This window comes from Cornus florida, unplaced genomic scaffold (genome assembly GCF_030987335.1).
Source record: "Cornus florida cultivar Cherokee Brave unplaced genomic scaffold, ASM3098733v1 CherokeeBrave_3.0.0_Hap2_Chr05, whole genome shotgun sequence".
Lineage (NCBI taxonomy): Eukaryota > Viridiplantae > Streptophyta > Magnoliopsida > Cornales > Cornaceae > Cornus > Cornus florida.
The window spans coordinates 40,107,113-40,116,542 of NW_026775575.1; the positions used below are offsets into that span (position 1 = coordinate 40,107,113).

The following is a 9,430-nucleotide window of genomic DNA, read 5'->3' on the forward strand; positions in this document are numbered from 1 at the left end:
CTTTGATTCTTCAATTTGACACACTTTTGCATTTTTCTCCTTCTTATTAGAATCATAATCAAACCGAGAAATGTGATATTTGTGCAAAGAGTTTTCACTCATTTTCTCAAAAAGGTGCCAAATATCATTTTCAAATTTTCCAAAATATGAGCCTCCACATGATGTATCAACTATGTCCTTATGCATGTCGCATAGGCTTTCATAGAAATATTGGACGACTTACCATTTTGGAATACCATGATGTGGACATTTTCTTAACAAGTCGTTCAATCTCTCCCAAGCCTCATGCAACAACTCCCCTTCCCTTTGAGAAAATTCTCTAATCGAAGCTCGCATTACATTGGTCAAGCTTACGAGGTAAAATTTTCTTAAAAACTCATTTTGCATTTGTATCTAAGATGTTATTGAATTTGCCACCAAAGTGTTGAACCAATGCTTTGCTTTGTTTTTGAGTGTGAAAGGGAAGAGAAGTAGTCTAAGAACTTCTTCCGGGACATTCATGTACTTCACGGTGGAGCATATTTCTAGAAATTCATTGAGATGTTTATATGGCTCCTCACCATCTAAGTCATAAAATAGTGGACACATTTGAATGGTCTCGGGCTTAATTTCATATTGATTGGCCTCAAAAGTAGGAAGCATGATGTAAGTTGGTGCATGGTATTTATGAAGATTATAATGATCACGAAGGATCATTGGAGGAATTGGAGCTTGAACTCCGAGAGGAAATTGATTGAAAGGAAGATGTTCCATGAAGTTTGGGTCTAAATAACCAAGATGACCCACTAGATTTTCCATTGGTTATGATGGGGTTGGTTAAGACCGCATGAAATTCAAGTAACATAACAATGAAATTAACTAAGTAAACACTTCGCCCCCGCAACAAATCAACAATCAACCAACTTCCTCCTCATACAATGATCCCATACTCCCATGCTATCAACAATATGCAAAGAAAAGTAAATTGCCTCCACGAGGGCTCACGATTTATCTAAGAATTGAAATACAAGCCTCCATGCGGGCCGACAATTTAACTAGAGATTGAGTTAAGAAAGAGCTCACAAAAGGTCCTTTAGCACTTCAATTTATTTTTCAGTTTTTAGCCTTGCAAATTTTTAGAACTTTGCATTTTTCCTTTGCTTTGCTTAGCTCATTTGCTTGGATGATCCTTTATTTACCTTCTTTTCAATGCACCTAGTCAAACAAGAACCAACACTATAAATAATCAAAAAAAAAAAAAAAAAAAAAACACGATCAAAGGAGTACTAATTCCTAATTGATTCCACAAATACGACGTTGCCTTCAATCAATCCCCGGCAACGATGCCAAAAACTTGGTGGTGTTGCACCCAAACCCAAAGTTTGTGCACTAAAAGATAGTGGTGTAGGGCTATGATGAATGTGGCCAAGTTTTACATTTAGAAATTGCCACAACTACCTTTCACTAAAAATATAGTTGGGGTAAGTAGGGATCGTCCCAAGGGATTGGTGGGTCGTACTAGGTTGTGGAATCAAGATTAGGGTTAGTAGGTCGAGTGATCAAAAGATTGGTTAGTGGTTGAATTATACTAAGATGCAATTTAAACTAAAGTAGGCAATTAAATGTAATGGAGAGAAAATAAGAGAGAGATCTTGGGGTTTAGAGATCACCACTAAGCATAGCTTTTCTACACCCTTAATGAATGATTAATGAGGGTGAAAACATGTATTGCAACATAGTGTGTGTGTATGGTTGTTTCAACAAGCATGGAAGACAAATTAAGCATATATTGTCTAAGCAACATGGTGGATAGCACAATATATCAAATTAAGCCATTAATCCTTTCTTTAAGCTCACAATCCAAACACATCACAAGGTTAGAGACATATGCTACTTGCTTTCATAAGTATGGAACATCAAACAACAAGCATGGATTGTCCTCCCATTTAATATCTAAACTACAACTACACTACAATTAAGCTAATAACATGAAATTAAACTAATTAAACTAAGGGAGATGCACAATTCATCAAGAAATGAGTATGAACCATCAAACAAACCACAGAGCATTATATTAAGCACTATGTCTTGATAATCTCTAGATCTATAACATTAATACACATAGACATGCATCAACAACACAAGAAATAGAGACAAACACATGAACATTTATTCTAGCATACATAGACATATGGATAGAATGAAATGATCAATTGGAAGTATTAAACCACACAAATCATTGAATAAACACGATATATATATATATAAGTGTCAAAACATGTATCACAATACAAATTCCCTAAAAAATACATAAATCAAGATGTAGAAAGCATGCTTAGGGCTAACTCTAGCCCCAAGAGGATGTCTAGCCACTCATGGATGGTGTCCTCCAACCCTCAAGGGCTAACTCTATGGTAGAGATTGCTCCTCTTCTTGATTGATGGAAGAACTCCAAGCTTGTGTCTCTAGCATCCTCCTTTCTTTTCTTCCTCACTAAAAATATGGAAATTGTGTCTCTATCTACTCTTAAATATATCTCAAGTATCTCCTCTCAAAAAGTAGCTCATATTCCTTATATAGGTAGGTTAAATATCACCCCAAATGAGCTGGGCTCATACACCAATATTCCTTCAATGATTGGATATGAGACAACTTTTAATGAGCTGGAATTTAGATTTTCTCGAGATTTGGGAAGTTCGATCTATCGAACTTGTGGTGAGATCGATCGAACATGGCTGAGATCTATCGAATTGAAGCTGGATCGATCATCTATGGCGGCGCATTTTTGGATAAAAATAAATCTGAGATATTTTGGAGATATTTTTGGGAAAGAGACAAATGTGGTAGGTAGGGTGGTACAAGTGGATAAGATGGAATCTTTTCGATCGATCGGAAGAAAGTTGGATCGATCGAACTTTGTGAGATCTTTGGATAAGGACAACAGAGCTTGGATCCATCTTGGAATGCTGAGATTGATGAACTTTCGAATGATCGAATATTTTCTGAGATCGATCGAACTTGCTGAATCTCCACCACTTGCTTCCTTTTGCTCCCACTTTGCTCCTTTCTTTGATTCATCTCAAAATTGCTTCAATTATGCTCTTATTTAGCTGAGTTAGCTTATTTTGGGGATAAGTACCTGAAAATGGAAATAATACAAAATCATTCTAAAGCGGAAAAATAAGATAGATAAAGGTCCGAGAATACCTATGCTTAAGGGGTTTAAATGCGCACTTTTCAGCGCTCATCACAGTGTACCCGAGGTTGGTCTGGATGTTCTTCAATAACCTTCGACCTGCCCCAAGTAACCTGGCGGAGTTGCGGACTACCATTGACGGCTACACCATCAATATTACTGTGGACACTCTATCCAGATCATGCCGATGTCCACATATCTGCCTTGCTGATCTCCAGACTACATATCCTACTCTGTGGAGGCCTTCTTATGCAGACATGGTCGTAGCACTCACAGGTCACTATGCAGGTGGCGAGACTTTCGCCACTCGAACTTATCTGCCAGAGGACCTTTGGCTCTTTGATTCGGTGCTATTCCAAAATGTTTTCATGGCCGGCCACAAGATATAGAGGTGCAGCGACTATCTGACAGCTATGTACACCTTCAATACAGGGCATTGGCTATCCATTCCTGCGCACAACTGGAGCGTTATGATGAAGTTATATGTTGATCACATCAGCAATGCCAAGCCTAAATGGGCTAAATATCTCCCATTCGGCCAACTCATTAGACAGATATTGCAGGACCAATGCTATCCCTTCCAGCCACGGGAGCGTACTGAGTCTGGGGCCTGCTCGTTCAAAAAGAAGGACTGGGATAAGAGCTATAAGGCTCTTATCAAGAGTCTACAGAAGGATGCTATAGAGGCAGCTGAGGAGCTTGAGAGAGAGGAGTTGGAGCAGGCAGCAGCTGCAGCAGCAGCAGAGCAGGCAGCGGACGATGTACCAGTTGATTCGGCTGCCATGCATATTGATATTGATTTTGAGCAGCCCACAGAAGACCCAGAGCATCACTCTCTGGTTGGGTCTCCCGTTTATGATGAAGAGCAGGCTCAGGATCATCATTCTCCCGCTCCAGCAGCACCTGAGGCTCCAGTTCAGATACCCAGCTTCAGAGAGCGGCTTCAGACTCTGGAGGATGGCATGGTTTCCATTCGGGCTGATATTGCTTCACTCCGCTTAGACATCATAGCCGCATTGCAATATCTATCCAGAGACATCCATGGAGCACGCCCTGCCTGTCCTTCCTCCTCCACTTGATATTTTTATATCTTCTTCTCCTGTTATATATCTGTGATATCTGCCATATTTTTGCTACTGTTATATACTTGCGGCCAGTCTGTTGGCCTAGACACTGGATGTACTGTACTATACTTTATTTCTCTTTTATGCATACTTTATTTTTGGATGTCATATGTACGTATTGATATATCTGTTTGTGATTAACTCTATCAGGTGCATCCCAGTGACTTCAGTGAGAGGGTGTTGGCCGAATTTTCAGGACCACCCTTTTTCCACTCTCCTTACTTCAATTTCTTATCCTATTTACACTTGCATGTCCACTGCGTACTATTATTATCCCCTTTGTTGTCTAATGAACTTTTATCCAGTGTCATCTTTTCAGGACCACAGTTAATCCCAAGTTTGGGGGGGCTATGCTACCTACTTTGGATACTTATGTCCCGGCCATTCTTTGCTTAGTTGCACTGGTATACTCTTTCCTTTGTTCTCTTTGCACATTGAGGACATTGTGCCATTTAAGTTTGGGGGGGTAATGGTGCTAATTGCAGTATTTGCTTTCAATTCAAAATTTTGAGCATGACTTGTGTATTTGAGGAGTAAATTTTTTGAAAGATTGATATCATGCTTACACTTGTGGTCCACATTATCCTGATTTTGTGATTGTTTTGAGATTCACTCTAGTATTATACACTAGCACAGGCGCACACTAGCATTCATTTGTGAGGTACATGCTTTGTTGATTATTGAATTGGTTATATCCCAATTGAGCTCGTAGTGCATTGAAAGCTTTCATTCTTGATAAAGGTGGATAACAAACCCTTTTCATTGAGTAACCGGGATTCTAGCCTCATCAAGTACTGAATTTCTCGCGCCGAAAGGTGGAGGGCCCAAATTCTAGGTTAATAATTGTACTTAAAAAAAAATAAAAAAGTGCAAAAGTAATAAAAAAGTGAGGACTTCTCCCAAAAGGTGAGAAGTGGGAAATGATTATATGGAGGTTGACTTGATTTGTAGCCTAGTTGATTTGAGCTTGTAAGTCCATAGGAGTGTTTGAATGCCTAATGCCCTAAAGCCGTCCGGTTTGGGAGTCACTGACCTAACGCTCGACTTCATGAATCGTTAGAAAGCTTAATAGATCAACACATTGCACTATGCTTCCATCTTTGATCTTTAGGGATAGAAAAAAAAAAAAATTCGAGTAAAAAGAATAAGCGCACTTAGAACAATAAAGCTTTAACAAATGCTCCACTCTTTGTGTTGATGATCGGTACTAGATTTGTGTGCTAGTTCGAGGGTAAATATGTGATCATTTCTTTAGTTGGCTAAGATAGCAACATATTTCATGCCAGTCCACTCAAAAGGAATATAGTATTGTTTTGATTTGCATGATCATTTTCTTAATATGAGGAGGACCATACTTGCTTGCTTGATGTTGAAATTTTGGGAGATTGCTCGGAAAGGGTAGAAAAATTGCATATTTGAGGTAGTTTTCTCCCTTTGCAATATTTGTGCCTCTTTTAAAAGAATGAGCTTAATGTTTGTGGGTATCATTTCTGGAAACCTTCACGAGACTTCACTCGTCCATTAGGGGTAACCTAGGGGTTTAAAAGGCTTGTTGTATATACTAAATGTAATCGTGTTCCCTACGAAAGTGGCGTTATCCATTTATTAATTTTTAGTTCATAGTTGTATAGTTGTTCATTTCATTCCTTTACTTTGTAATTCATTACTAGGGACTAGCAATATTTAAGTTTGGGGGTGTGATGAGCGCTGAAAAGTGCCCATTTAAACCCCTTAAGCTTAGATATTCTAGAACCTTTATCTATCTTATTTTCCCGCTTTAGACTAATTTTGTATTATTTCCATTTTCAGGTACTTATCCCCAAAATAAGCTAACTCAGCTAAATAAGAGCATAATTGAAGCAATCTTGAGAAGAATCAAAGAAATGAGCAAAGTGGGAGCAAAAGGAAGCAAGTGGTGGAAATTCAGCAAGTTCGATCGATCTCAGGAAATATTCGATCGATCGAAAGTTCATCGATCTAGACATTTCAAGATGGATCCAAGCTCTTTTGTCCTTATCCATAGATCCCACAAAGTTCAATCGATCCAACTTTCTTCTGATCGATCGAAAATATTCCATCTTATCCAGTTGTACCACCACACCTACCACTTTAGTCTCATTCCCCAAAATATCTCAGATTTGTCTATATCCAAAAAGGCACCGCCATAGAGGATCGATCCAGCTTAAATTCGATAGATCTCAGCCATGTTCGATCGATCGATTGATCGAACTTCCCCAAGTGCAAGAAAATTCAATTTCCACCTCATTAAAAGTTGTCTCATACCCAATCATTGGAAGGAATATTGGTGTACTAGCCAGGTCATTGGGGGTGACATTTTAACCTACCTATATAAGGAATATGAGCCAATAGAGACATACATACACTAGAGACACAATTTCCATATCATATTCTTAGTGAGGAAGAAAAGAAGAGAGGAGGCTAGAGACACAAGCTTGGAATTCTTCCATCAACCAAGAAGAGGAGCAATCTCTACCATGGAGTTAGCCCTTGAGGGTTGGAAGACACCATCCATGAGTGGCTAGACATCCTCTTGGGGCTAGAGTTAGCCCTAAGCACGCTTTCTACATCTTGATTTATGTATCTTTGAGGGGATTTGTATTGTGATACATGTTTTGACATATTTATATACATAGATCTTATTTATTCAATGATTTGTGTGGTTTAATGCTTTCAATTGATCATTTCATTCTATCCATATGTCTATGTATGCTAGAATAGATGTTTATGTGTTTGTCTTTAGATTTTGTGTTATTGATGCATGTCTATGTGTATTGATGCTATAGATCAAGAGATTGTCAAGATATAGTGCTTAATAGAATGCTCTTGTGGTTTATTTTATGGTTCATACTCATTTCTTGATGGATTGTGACTATCCCTTAGTTTAATTTCATGTCATTAGCTTAATTGTAGTGTAGTTGTAGTTTAGATGTTAAATGGGAGGACAATCCGTGCTTGTTGTTTGATGTTCTATACTTATGAAAACAAGTAGCATATGTCTCTAACCTTGTGATGTGTTTGGATTGTGAGCTAAAAGAAAGGATTAATGGCTTAGTTTGATATATTATGCTATCCACTATGTTGCTTAGACAATATATACTTAATTAGTCATCCATGCTTATTGAAACAACCACACACACACATTATTGTTGCAATACATGTTTTCCCCCTTATTAATCATTCATTAAGGGTGTAGAAAAGCTATGCTTAGTGGTGATCTCTAAATCCCAAGATCTCTCTCTCTTATTTTCTCTCTATTACATTTTTTTATTTACTTTAGTTTAAATTGCATCTTAGTATAATTCAATCACCAACCAATCTTTTGATCACTCGACCTACTAACCCTAATCTTGATTCCACAACCTAATACGACCCACCAATCCCTTGGGACGATCCCTACTCACCCTAACTATATTTTTAGTGAAAGGTAGTAATGGCAAATTATGAATGTAAAACTTGGCCACACTCATCTTAGTCCAACATCTCCCTTTTGCAAACTTTTGGTCCTGGCACACCAAGTTTTTGGCGCCGTTGCCGGGGATTGATTAAAGGCAACGTCGTATTTGTGGAATCAATTTGGAATTAGTACTCTTTTGATCGTGTCTTTACTTGATTTTCATTTTCATTTTGGTTACTTATTGTGCTAGTTCTTCTTTGACTAGGTGCATTGAGCTAGAAGGTGAGCAAAGGAGCATTTTAAGCAAGGAGCTAAGTAAAAGCAAGGAAAAAGCTAAAATCTAAAAAGTTTGCAAGGCTAAGATTGAAAATTGAATTAAAGTGCTAAAGGACCCTTTGTGAGCTCTTTCTTAACTCAATCTCTAGTTAAATCGTTGGCCCGCGTGGTGGCTTGTATTTCAATTCTTAAATAAATCGTTAGCCTACGTGGAGGCAATTTATTATTCTTTGCATATTGTTGATAGCATGGGAGTATGGGATTATTGTATGTCGAGGAATTTTGTTGTTAATTGATTTGTTGCGAAGGTGAAGTGATTATTCATTGTTTGTTGCTTGTTGTGTTTTGTTGTGCATGTATAGTTATAGATCATTGAAACCTACTCTTGTCTCTCTTAATTTTCATCTTGAATCCGTTGTTCGAAACCCTAGGGGAAGAAGAAGTTCTAGTCAATCCATTTCATCAATGGAAGTACATAATGAGGAGCATATGGAGGACCTTGGTCACATAGACCAACAAGGTATCCTCCACCCCAATGTGCATCATGATAACATGCAAGTACCATTAGGCATGTCAAGGCCATTCATTCACCCACCACAACAACAAGGCCAAATTCCATTGGGAATACCAAGGCTAATCTATACTCCACAACCTCCCATCATCCAAGGCAATCAAGGTGCCCATGTCGCACCTCCAATTGCTAATCATCCCCTTGCTTTAAGATATCACTATGTGTCTAATGAATACAATGCACCCACATGCATTCATTTGCCACCATTTAGAGCACACCACTATGAGATCAAACCACAAACCATTCAAATGCTTCCTAACTATCATGGACTTCCAAGTGAAGAACTTTACAAGCATTTGCATGAGTTTCTTGAAGTATGTTCCACCGTGAGATACACGAACATGCCAGAAGAGATCTTAAGGCTTAAACTTTTTCCATTCACCCTTAAAGACAAGGCAAAATATTGGTTTAACAATCTTAGGCCTTTTTCAATAACTTCTTGGGCAAAAATGCAACAAAAGTTCTTGAAGAAGTACTATCCGGTTTCTAAGACCAATGTCATAAGAACCTCAATTCGAGAGTTTTCACACGAGGATGGGGAAACATTACATGAGGCATGGGAAAGATTCAATGAATTACTTAGGAAGTGTCCACATCATAACATGCCCAAATGGCAATTAGTTCAATATTTCTTTAAGAGCTTATCCGACAATTATAAGGAAATGGTTGATGCTTTCATGGGTGGCTCTTACATTGATAGGCATGAGGATGACGTGTGGCGTCTTTATGAGAGTATGAGTGAAAATTCTTTGCATTGAAATTTATCTTCTAAGAATGGTAGGAATTCAAATGGAAGGAAGAGTGTTGGCTTACATCAAGTTGACCATTCCAATGAAAGCCCCACCGAGATGAAATCCTTATCTCAGAGG

General features: G+C 38.3%; 1 non-coding gene across 1 annotated transcript; it reads right to left on the reverse strand.

Moving 5' to 3' along the window:
• Nucleotides 1–9,058: 9,058 nt before the first annotated feature.
• LOC132310747 (small nucleolar RNA R71) lies at nucleotides 9,059–9,165 on the reverse strand. The gene has a single exon (XR_009482694.1). It is a non-coding gene; the product is annotated as a small nucleolar RNA R71 (small nucleolar RNA).
• Nucleotides 9,166–9,430: the final 265 nt, after the last annotated feature.